Below are 12521 nucleotides of genomic sequence, written 5' to 3' on the forward strand. Positions count from 1 at the left end.
GTGAAGTTTATAATCTTCCATGATTCATCAAGAAGCTGTTCAACCAGCCACTCCACATCCCTACACCGTCCGGCACGAGTCCCGGCGTTGGTGACGTCACCACTGACACCGGTGATGAAGATACATGGATTCTGTAACGGATACGAGTAGTTCTTTTTTCAAAATAAAGATGATTTTTCTTTGCAACTTCACTGGGACGATGAAACAGAACAAACTGAATGCCCGATTTTATTGTTGCAAAAATCATCTCTTGGATTAAACTTTGTGTACCAAAATGGGTGTTCAGGGCGAGTGTACAATTGATTGTATGGTGGTAGTTGTGTAATAAAGTGCAACATTTATCAAATCCATTTTGGATAGGATGTTCATTCCAAGAATACAACAGGTCCTATTTGTCGTATTTTAGTTACATTTAAAACTCCTCTGACAGTTGTGTAAAAATCCCAAAGCCATACCTTCTTGCTTTTATTGTGAAAAGCAGGAACAGCAGTGAGAGTTACATGGCGGGCAGCCTGACACTCCTCGAGGTGGAGGCAGTCAGCCTGCGACAGGAAAACAAGCGAGCACAGGTCGAGCCGTGCACGCGCTCCGTCTGTCTTTATTGTGACTGAAACAGTGAAACCTGCTGTTATGTGGATATTAATGTGATTTTTGTTGCGTCTTTCTGGAGCGGATAGTTACTCCTAGTTTGGCGCACAGGGGTTTTTTTTTGTGTGTATTTGTGCGGCGGCGTGTTCATCGTGTCGCTGTTCGCCTGTTCTCACTGGAGTCAACACTAAGGTAAGCCTGAAAGAAAGCCAACGAAGTGTGTGCGCTCAGAGTAGACTCTTTGCACTTCTACACTCCTGAAACTAACCTTTTCCCCTCTTACTCGCACAGTTACAGTGTCATTGTGATGAGTGCACAGAGTTGTGTGTGAAAACAAAAGCTTTGTTCGTCTGACGCTGCGTCTTTGTCCACTTTAACCAGACATTGCGCCTGGATCGCTTCACTTTGGAAGAAATGCGTGTAAATCCTGCGCTTCTTTTTTTTTGTCCCATTTCACCTGAGTGTCCAAAACTAACGTTTGAAGTGGATCATCCTTTTTAATGTTCTTCTTTCCTTGAGTTGTTACTTTTGCAAGGCCTATAACCACTGGCAGGTCCTCAAACATCTCTATTTTGCTTTATCTATTGTGTATGAGCAGGTTTCCACTGCATTTTCGTCACATACAGTGTACATACAAGTCAAATCAGTTATTTTCCCCTTTTTTTGTTAGTCACTTTATTGATTTCAGATCACCATGCTGGCTCTCACGATCAGCTTAAATTGCTAAAACAACAGTGACTGGTACCACACGCTCAGCTTGTCATGTGTCTAGTGGCTCGTCATAGTAACTGCAACGTGTACCACAGGATCTATGATTATTTGGCTTTCTTTGGATGTTGGATAGCTTTTTAGACCAACATTTTTATCAAAACCTGTCACAATAATGTGTTAAGTAAAGTTGAGGTTTCGTTTATTCAGACAAGGTTTTTCAGGATTTATTTATTTATTTTTTTTTAAACTGATCGCCTTTGATGATTCCTTTGAAGTTTCACTTGACTTCCATTTAATAGTTCAAGCGAGATTCATTTTGTCATCTTTTTTAATAGTATGTTTAGAAATAATAAAAAAAAAATCCTGAAAAACCTTGTCTGAACAAACGAAACCTCAACTTAACATACTATTCAAAAATAAGATAAATTCAATATCGCTGGAACGGTCACAATAATGGTTTTTTTGTTCCTCTGTAACAATTTAAATAGATTTTTTTTTTCCAAATTGCTTTTTGTTCCAACTTCAGCTTGGAGGCACACCTTTGTCCTGTGGACACACCTCGATTAAAGCTCCATGTTAAGACAGTTTAGGACAAAGTTCACTTAGGAATGACAGGTATGTGAAAGCAACTGAACCAATGGACTCCTAGGCTTGTATCCTCCATTTATATGTGACGTAAAGGGTGTAAACCGAGTGTTGCAATGTGTGACATTATTGTAATGGCATGACCAAACTAAAGCACTGGGTTAGTAATGTTTAACATTTTACAGAACCTGCCTGGACGAATTACATCACCTCAGTCGGACACACACCTTCGTTAAAACTGTTGGCATTAAGGTTCATTTTACACCATTTATCAAAGGAAATCAAGTCGCTGAAGTATAAGGTCAAAAGTTTTGTGTGCGCACGTAAAAATCATTCACCCAAGTTAGTTTCATTCATGGACGCAAATCTGACACCATAAATTACTGTCAAACTTACGTCATGAAGTCTCAGGCATTATGTGTCGATGAAAGATTTGCCGCCAGTGGTAGCAGTAATGCATCAAATGACATGTATTTTTCTTCTATATCTTCTATTTCGAGTGGCGGTTTGCATGGCAGATTTTTAATCGACACCTAATGGCTGGGACTTTGTGATGTAATTTGGTTAGTTATTTATCATGTCAGATTCATATCCACAGGACAAACATTCTACGAATGCAACTGTAATCCAAAAACCTTTGTGTCATTGAGCTACCAAAAACAGAGACGTTATTTAATCCTTTGACAAAGATGGTTGGAGTTCTTCACGGAAATGTACAGAAATAAGATTAAAATGAAAACACAAATAAAGCATTTGTCAATATTTGTAGTTGAGAATAAATTAGGCTAAATTCTGACTCTGTGTTATAGAATGAGTAGCATGCAGTTAGCTACTTATTTATTTTGTAAAAAGTGTACAGATTAAAATGTTAACTGTTTTGTGTTAAGCGATACTTACACCGATTTTATTTATTTATTTATATACGTAAATTATGTCCGAGCCTCCACTTTAACTCCAGATCTTTATTAAACACCTTTTCTCTGCTTAGAGGACTGACAACATCTGCACCATAGAATAATGAAATGATTTAGTAACAGAATAAGGAAATACAATAGTTGGGGTTTGGTTATTCAACAGAGGAACTCAAATTCCATTTGTGATATTTCTATGAAACACAGGTTAATTATAGATATATTGATTAGAGGTTGACCGACATATCGGCCGGCTGATATATCGGACGATATATGGACTTTTTTCAAGACTGGCCATCGGCCAAAAAAAATAAATAAAAAAAAAAAAAAATTATTTATTTATTTATTTGTGACCATCACCAGCCCTCCCTAAGGAAGGGTAAGAAACACTTTATTATAAGGAGGATATAAAAAGAGAGGGCAGTGTTACACCTAAGTGAGGGGGAAGGGAACAGGGAGGAGAGACTCAAGGTAGGAAATGGAAAAGGTGGGGAAGAGTTGATTATTTTAAAGTGAGAGTGAGAAGTGTTGTTGTAGTTGTGTATATGGTGACAAGTGTGAAGCTTAGGTATAATAATGGTAGTGGCTGTGAACAGAGGGAAGGAGTGTGTGGTTCTACCTAAAACAGGTATTTACTTTAAGCCGACTACTTGCACATTGTATATTGTTTTTGTGCTTTACTGCTACTTACCCGTCCTGTACTTTTTGTTTTACGTGGTTGTGTACGATTATATTTAAAGTTCAAAAATTGTTGAGAGATTTATTGGTGTATTTAATTTAATTTCTAATATCTACATTTATATCATATGAGTGTTTCAATTGTCTTTCATAATCAATGTGCTTTAAAAAAAAAAAAGCATCTGCTGAATTAAAAAAAAAAAATTGGTATCAGCATCGGCCTTTGCAAATCTCATATCGGTCGACCTCTAATATTGAAGTAAGCTCTTTTCAGTTGAGTAAAGAGGAACTTTTTGTAATGATATCCCACTTATTCTTTTTATCATGCTGACTAACATAGATGGTAAAATGTCATTTGTTTCCTTTCTATAAGGAATTTCGTCCATGATTTTGCAAGAATCGTAAAGTGAGTGTGTTTTAAGGAAAGGAGCTTTAAAGTGGTTGTGTAGTTGTCTTCCATATTTGGTATCGCAAAACTTTGAATGCAACCCAGAAATGGTCTCAGACTCCACGTTTACTTGTGCAGTCAAACCAACAATCCTCCTGAAGCATATTTTCCATTCCTTTACCAGAATCCCAAACACAAATCTATCTTTCAGCAGGCGCTCGGGGAAACAGAAAGCACAGCAGGAGAGGACACGCAGAGGCATATGTGAGCTACTTTTTAGATTGGGCACGTTGTGTGATGCACAATGTCTGCATCACCCGGAACAAGCTAAGCTCTCTCTAAGAGGAAAAGGATTTAATAAGAGCTGGCACAGATGGACACAGCTATATCGCCCAGCATCATGTTTGTGGCAAGATAAAGGTCAGCCCATTGTCTTTGTAAGCATCTGTAATCTGGGGAATGAAGGACATTTTAACCATCAGCATACACACTTATGACAATGGACCCCCTTTCTATGACCCTGTGACCTGGGAGGGAAAGAGGATTTGTGTGCTTATTAATCAGCGTAGTATGTGTGTGTGTGTGTGTGTGTGTGTGTGTCCTCTTTTCAAGCATCTTTGTGTTTGACAGTTTTTTTTTGTTTGGGGGGTGGTGGTTAAAAAAATAATTTTTATTTCATTCTGAATTTCAAACCTTGACTTTGCATTGTCCAGCTTTAAAGATAAGTTGATAAGATTTGTTTCTCCAGAATTGAGGCTCTCGCACTATTTGATTAAAATGCTTTGGGTAAATTTCATGCAATAACGATGAAACCTGTTGATATTTTTGGTTTACATTTACTTTCCCGGTAGCACCATGCTCACAGCAAGGACGTCTGTGCACTCTCCTGTTCTGTTTACGTTTGGGTCTTCCTGGAACAACTCATTGGCAACGTTTACATGGGAGCTTTAATTTCCCATTAATTCAGAATAAAAGTTAATTATTCATCATCATCGTCTTTATTAGCAGACATGAGTCCATAAAAACATTAACAAATACATAAAAGTAGGACTGAAATCATGAGAAACAGGAAACTCTGACCCCAACAGGAGAAGAATGAAATTAAAGACAGCTCTGTGAAATTGATGCATTTGTAAACACTGTGGGACTGATGAAAAATATGGCTTTACTTGAAATAAATAGGAGTGTGTGACGATATGTCGATACGACGATATATCACGATATTTTTTCCGCACGATCGATGTGCTCGCACTAAGTATTGATTTTTTTTATTGAATTTTTCTGCTTTTTCACTAAAATGTGCAGGTTGGTCTTCACAGAAATGTTGTCACTGTTTGTTGAAGGAACCAATATATTGTTTACTGGAATATTGCACTATAATGGTGTCACTGGTAAGAAAGACCCTATTTTTTGTTTACAGAAAGCACTATTGGAGATACTTATTCGTTTACATTGGTATGTTGACACTTATTTACAGAAATGTTTCACTAAAATAGTGTCACTGTTCATAGGACACTTTTTCAATTTGTTTTTCAGAGATATCAAATACAAATTGTATTTTTTTGTATCGCATATCGTGAGGTACCCAGAGGTTCCCAACTCTAGAATTAAATATTGTGAATTACGTATACCAAAAGTGTTTTACTACCTGTTCATCTTTATTATTTCAAACAAGGAAATACAATTTAATCCCATGCTTCTGGCACCTATAGTGCATTTGTGTCCCCTCAGCCTCCGTTTTAACATAAAGGGGTTCCCCAATGATCGTCCAGCTTTTGGTCTGTGAGGCTGATTGCTGGTGTGCCCTGTTGAACAGACGTTCTTCCTATGGAGAGTGACACACATTTTTCCCTCCACTTCTATGTCTGACCATTTGTTTTTCACCTCAGCTACAGTCGAGGCAACACAACGCAATCTGCCTTTCTGGCATTCGTGATGTTCACTGTGTCGCCAAATGACGCTATCTTGCGTGTGTCCACCTCAACAATTAATACCGCCACCTGCATTGAGTGACATTTGTTTTATTTGCTCGTTTTTTCCTCCTCGGTCCACTGTGAAATTCATATTAATGAATATTCATCAAAGGTGCAGTCCACGACTCTCAGATCGCTGTCTCCCCCTCCCTCCCTGCTGCTCTCTTGCCCTGCCTCCAAACTTTCCAAAGTCCCTTCCTCAGAGGAGCTAACAAGCTAACGTTTGTCCGACAGCAACATCACAGTAATATAACATGCTCTGTTAAAAAGCATATTACTGCAGCTCTCTCTATGTGCACACACCTCAGCAGCAGCAGCAGCAACAACACAGTGTTACTTACAGCAGCCACATTGAGGTTGCTACGCACACATGAACACATGCACCACAGAGTTCTAGTGTAACAATTACCAATCAAACATAATGTCAATCAAGCGGCAGCCATCTTCTACTCTTCCAGACCATACACTGTAAAAAGGACGGCGCTCTGGGAAAGGGGCGCGGCCTGTGAGCAACAGCTGTCAGACAGTCCATCAAACACAATCCTGGCTCTGATTGGTTCTTTTTGCTCATTGCGGTGCATTCTGGCAATCTGCCAAAGGCTGCAGTCTGTTTTTTTTCCACACAAACTCCTAGTTTCATGTAAAGCTGTCCTTACATAGTGACAGTTCTAGCAAATGTGACAAAAAGTCTCTTTTATAAGAGTTGCAGACTGCACCTTTAAGGGCGTTCACCGGACCTTTTATATGCACCGTATAGGCGGATTAAGGTGTTTTCTTACGTGCAACAACTTTCGAGTTGATTGTGATTTAAAAATGGGGGGCCTGGGGGTTGGGGGTTGGAGTCGGTGGCGTGGTGCGCTGGGTCCTTGGCTCCTTGGGGGCTTTTCGGGTGTGTATGGGGGGGGCAATGGCAGCCTCTCGGCTTGGGACCTTGGGGGCGTTCGGGGGACTGCTTGGCCGTGGGGTGGTCGCCGGGGGCCCCTAGATCTCTCGCTCTTTCTGCTGGCCCGACTGCTTCTTCGGGCCCGGGGGCGGCTCATGGGTTTTGCAGTAGCGGCTCTTGGAATCACATTTGTCATGGACGCACTGGCCTCGGGCTGTGGGATAACACTCATACTGGGCTCAACCATAGACACGTTGTTCCCAAATACCTGTTTTATGTAACTTCCACTCACTTCCTCCTCTGCTCACAGCCACCACCATTATTCCTAAGCCGCACACTGGTCACCAGACTGGCTTGATAACACAACAATAAGCACAATATACACAACCACAATTTCACATCACATCACTTGAAACCTATTGACTATTCCCCACCCATTCGTTTTCCTATCTTGTATCCCTCCTCCCTGTTAACTCCCCCCCCCCACCCCCTTCACCCTGGTGTAACACTGCCCTCTCTTTTTTACATCCTCCCTTTAATAAAGTATTTACCCTTCCCTAGGGAGGGCTGGTGATGGTCACAATTATGCAATGAAATAAATTCATTTATTTAATTGCAATAATAAAATATGCATTGCTGTTAAAAGATTGCACTTCTTGTAGTGTTAACCTTCAACAGCATGTGCAGACAAGGTGAAGAAAAAAAAAAAAAAAAAAAAAAAAAACGGAAACAGGCATGGGACGAACGTGCGCCCTCGTTTATAAGTCGTACGCCAGCTGAAGTGATCGTACCTATACACGCTTTTTAAATGAGGCCCCAGACACATGGAAGATATACCATACTCTTTTAATGCTAATGCTAAGTTTTCCCAGAATTCTACTGTTGCCATGTGTACCGTATATTCTTCTGTCTGCTGTGAGATTATATGTCTTCAATTTGCTCAATGCTGAATAATCATTTGCATCTTTTAAGGTGTCAAATTAATGGCAATCAGCTGAATTGTTAATGGCCTTCCTTGTTTCACTGCTGAGCTCAGTTCTTACTTCAGAGAAGGTGAGGAGTGCTCGAAGTCAAGGAGGAAATTAATCATGTGTGTTGTGCTTGTTTTTTTTTTTCACTGATCCATAGTGTAACTAACAATTGTTCTGTAATACCTGCAGGGCAAGTGGTTTGTTATTGGAAAAATTAGGGTAAAGAATTATAATGCTCCAATTTATTTGACACGTGCAAATAATATTACTGCCACGAGGTGGTTCAAATAACAAGCTTGTTTTGAGATTTATCACTGGTGAATACTTGGACCATGTTTGGCACGTTGTGATGTACTGTGCAGATACCTCGCCCTAGAGAGCACAATTTGATTTGGAAATGATCTGTGGGTGGCTGTGGCCTTTGTCTTATTGGCTTATTTTTCACTCTGGAAGCATTTTCTACTGTGACGGCATGCAGACATGATTAAAATTAACTAAATTAATTAGATCTTTGGAGAAATGTTGATTTTCTACCCCAAATATTTTTTTATTTGACAGAATCCTACTGTATGCCTCATAGATCAATAAATTGAACATCATTTAATCCAAAAAAGAAAGGAAAAAAGGTTGAAATTTCCACTTGAAAGATTGTTTTCATCTCCACCATAAACACTCCATTTGTTTGCACTTGTGCCTTGCATCCTGGGATGTGGAGACAGTGTTTTTACTTTATTCTAATATCACAAGGACTACTGGGAACAAACCAGAACAAAAATGGAGTCAAGCATATCGCTGTCCTCCTTGTCCGGCGACAAAAAATAGAAAATCAGGCTAAGAAAGACGTCAAAACACTTCTTCACATCTGTTTACTGGTCTTCACATCCCACAATGCATCAATCAATTAACCACGCAGCCCACCATGGACATCTCTATACATGTATAAAGCAGTTACCACAGATGTTGTTTTGTATTTTCGTTCAATTCCGACAGGACAGTACAAGACAGGACAAGAAAAAAATATATATATGTATATTGCAACCTTTGCAATTAGAAAATCGTGTTTTATCGTGATAATATCGCAAATGCAATTAATCGTTCAGTCCTATTTAGGACGCTTTGTTAATGCTGAATCAGCCATTAAACAGTCCCTCCAGGATTTCGTGGGCTGAAATACCTGATTTCGCAGGCCATTTTTCCAAAAGTTGCGGTAAAAATTTGTGATTTTTTTTTTTAGCCCTAAAACAGACTTTATTCACAATTAAGTTAATTGTTTCTACCAATTATAAATACATATTGACCAGACATGTTCTAGAACAAATATGCTTTATTGTTGGAAAGCAAATACCAACACAATTTTGCAAAACATGCAAACACTTTTTTTTTTTTAGCTTTTACACTGAGCATACCCTGAATGCAAAAGGTGCAACAGTTTTTGATCAAAATGATCATCAGAAGTGCAAGTCGGTAAACAATATTGAACTTAAGGAATCTTAACCTGTATAACATGAACCTGTCATGAAGACATATTTCTTTAGGTATAACAAGAAAAAATAAATAAATACAAAGCATTAATGAACATACTGTATGTAATGATATTGTGTGCTTCCTGTTTGTTCTCCCACATGGGATTGTGGACTGGCTTGCATTCTCTTAAGGTGGTTTGCAGAAATGCTTGTCCATAGACAACTTCCGCTTTTGCTTGCTGAAAACATTGCATTTTGAACAAAAAAAGTTTACCTCCATTCTTATGAAGCAACGTTGGGTACTGTTTTGCACGGTCCTTAGCCAATATTTTTGTAAACAAATGCATTTCTATCACACAAGACTCCATTGAATGCTTTCTCCCGGCACTGGTTGAAAACAGGATGTGACGTAGGCATTTTCTTCTTCGTAGGTTCCTTGTAAACAGTGCAAAGCATAGACATACGTAGACGCACCGCTCTAGTGGGCGGCAGCAGTCAATGCGGCGTCTACGTATACATGTCTATGGCGCAAAGCCAACATCCTCAGCTACTTCCGTAGCAACTACAAGCGCTAAAATGCCAAAAATAACGATAAGCAGCTGCATATTTATGTTTTTTTCTCAGCAAAGTTGGGAAAATTGCGGGTTTTTGGAAAAATTTCATTGCCGCACTGATTTTGCGGAGTTTGCTTGATTTTGCGATCGCAAGATCCTGGAGGGACGGATTAAATCATGGACTCCACTTGACCTCTGAATATATGTTTAGAGTTTGTCAGACTGTGTCATTGTGGCCAGTTGGCGATTAAAGTAGTGGACAGAGGACAGCACAGGCACTTCCTTTTTCTCTCAGCAGAAGCTTTGACAGGCTTTTCATGCTCTAATTAATTTAATTATATGGACATTTTCCCCTTTGGCTGCACCAATGCACGAACTGAGGCTTTGCTTATTTGTATCTATTTCTAAAAGACAGAAAGATCTGTGTGTGTGTGTGTGTGTGCGGCAAATATCTCCTCGACGCGGTGCGAGTTCGACCTGAAACTTAGTCAACGGCTTTTAAATACCCCAAGTGTGTGTATCTGTTATTTTGGAGTAATTTGGTAATTTCCAAATGTTTATTTTAATTTTATTTCACTTCTGGACGGCACGGCAAGTAAAACCTATTCATCTTTTAACCTCAGAGGGTGAGGGGGCGCTAGCGCACCATCTATATCTATTTCACTGCACAGCTCCTCACCCGAGCAAGAGTCACGTTTGCGGCCAGAGCCAATCGCTGCGCACACAGCCAAGTAGACACGGACTGTAAACACACAAGCGATAGAGAAGAAGATAGTTTGCGAGCTCTCTGAATAGATCATTTGAAACCGTCAGCCACTGGTGAGTCTTTTGCAGACAAGTTTCCCATTGTTTAAAACATATAACTGTCCGTGTAATTGCTCACTAACGTGCTGTTTCACTAGAGTCGGTATTGAAGTCAACCCGTTCAATACTCCATCTGGAAAACTGCAGATTCTCTGTGGTGCCGTGCATGGAAGTTAAGCTCTGGCCACTCGGTTCAAAGGTAAAAAATTTGTTTTGTTTTTAAAAAGAAGACAGCCGAATTGTAGATAATACTTTAATTTACTTACTCACTCATGTAGTTTGGAGCTTTACGTTTTGTTTTGCGCAATTTTGTTGTTTTTCTGATTGGCGCTACAATCACTATGGAGTTTGATTATCAGCGTCTCAAACATTTCACGGGAACACACACACAAGATATATATTTATTTATAATAAAATATACTAATTGAGTAAACTAAAACAAAAAACTAAACAATATTTATACAAAAAGTATGCAAAATGACACAGAATCACTCTATAATGACAACCAAAAACAATTATACAAAAAATGCACAAAAAGACAACTGTAAGATAAAAATGACTCCTAAAAACATGCATTACAGAAAAATACACCATACAACAAAAAATGAAATTGACTCAAAATACACAAAACTACGTATTTCTACAAAAAAATACACAAAATGACAACAGAAATGCACAAAACTACACAAAAATACAAAAAACACTAGGCAACAAAAAACTGTAATTATACAAAAACACAACAGAAAGACACAAAAATACACAAAATGACTTAAAAAAAACATATATTACAAAAAATATAAAAATGATAAAAAAAAAAAACACATTTATACAAAAAATGCACAAACACAACAGAAAGATACATAAATACACATGACTCCAAAAAACATACATTTCAACATTTATGTACAAAAAGACAATAGAAAGATAGACAAATACACATAATGACTCCAAAAAACATACATTTCAAGATTTATGTACAAAAATACAATAGAAAGATAGACAAATACACATAATGACTTCAAAAAAACATATGTTAGAGAAAAATACACCAAACAAAAAAATATAAAAGTGATAAAGTCATGCACATGTCCCATAGAATTAAACCAGGAATATTGCACCCACATTTTGCACCCGCAAATATACCCCTTATTCTCCCACATAAATGCATACTTCCGATGGGCACTGTACTAGTTTCACAGAATTAAAAGAAGTTTCCCACAGAGCAACAATATATCTGAGAGTTATCAACAATCTCTAATATCTTTGGACAATTGCACAAGGAGCAACATGGCAGTAAAAAGAAGAGATTTACAATCGTTTTAGCAGGTCAGAAGTTTACCTAATTTATGTGATGGAGCAGTGGATGACATCTGTTTCTCCTTTTAAAAAATAAATCCTAGTATTCTACTGTAGGAAAACCTTTAATTTTTTTCTGTTTTATGTTTTTCTACCAATGTGTTCTGCAACGTAAACTCTAATGTTGGCCAAGTAAAAGATAAAGAACTACAATATCTGTTCCACTTAATAGAGCAGTGTGTTTCTAGCTTCCCTCACTTAGCACAACCAGCCGTTATTATGTACTAATTCTGTAGATGCTTTTAGATTAACATATGTCACACTATAGGAGCAGAATATCTTAGAAGGAGAATAATTACAAATGTACATTCAATTTTATATAGTGATACAAAATATGGTAATTTTTATATTGAATTGCATCGTGGAATTGTCTTTAAACTTTAACCTAGAGATTAAAATCCAACCTGGTCTGGGGCTTTGGAAGTGAAGATCAGATGTTCTTCATTGGTTGTGTATTTCCCCCCATTAGTAAGCTATTCAATTGGCTTCCCCTAGGGCTGGGCAATATATCGAGATTCAAGATATATCGAGTTTTCTATTTTAGCGATATAGAAAATTACAATATCGCCTGTATTGATATATATATTTTCTGTAGCTTATTTTGTTTTAAAATACTTGTTTTAGGAGTCGCTGATTTCACTACTTGTCAGAACAGC

The 12521-nt window shown here is 38.2% G+C and overlaps 1 protein-coding gene across 1 annotated transcript in view; it reads left to right on the forward strand.

Annotated features, from left to right (window-relative positions):
* The first annotated feature begins 537 nt into the window (after positions 1 to 537).
* nck2a (NCK adaptor protein 2a) overlaps positions 538 to 12521 on the forward strand; it is a 67569-nt gene continuing 55585 nt past the window's right edge. Inside the window, exon 1 of the mRNA XM_028436729.1 lies at positions 538 to 780. The gene's annotated coding sequence lies outside the window, so the exon portion shown is untranslated. The remainder of the gene's footprint in view (positions 781 to 12521) is intronic.

This window comes from Gouania willdenowi, chromosome 21 (genome assembly GCF_900634775.1).
Source record: "Gouania willdenowi chromosome 21, fGouWil2.1, whole genome shotgun sequence".
Taxonomy (NCBI): domain Eukaryota; kingdom Metazoa; phylum Chordata; class Actinopteri; order Blenniiformes; family Gobiesocidae; genus Gouania; species Gouania willdenowi.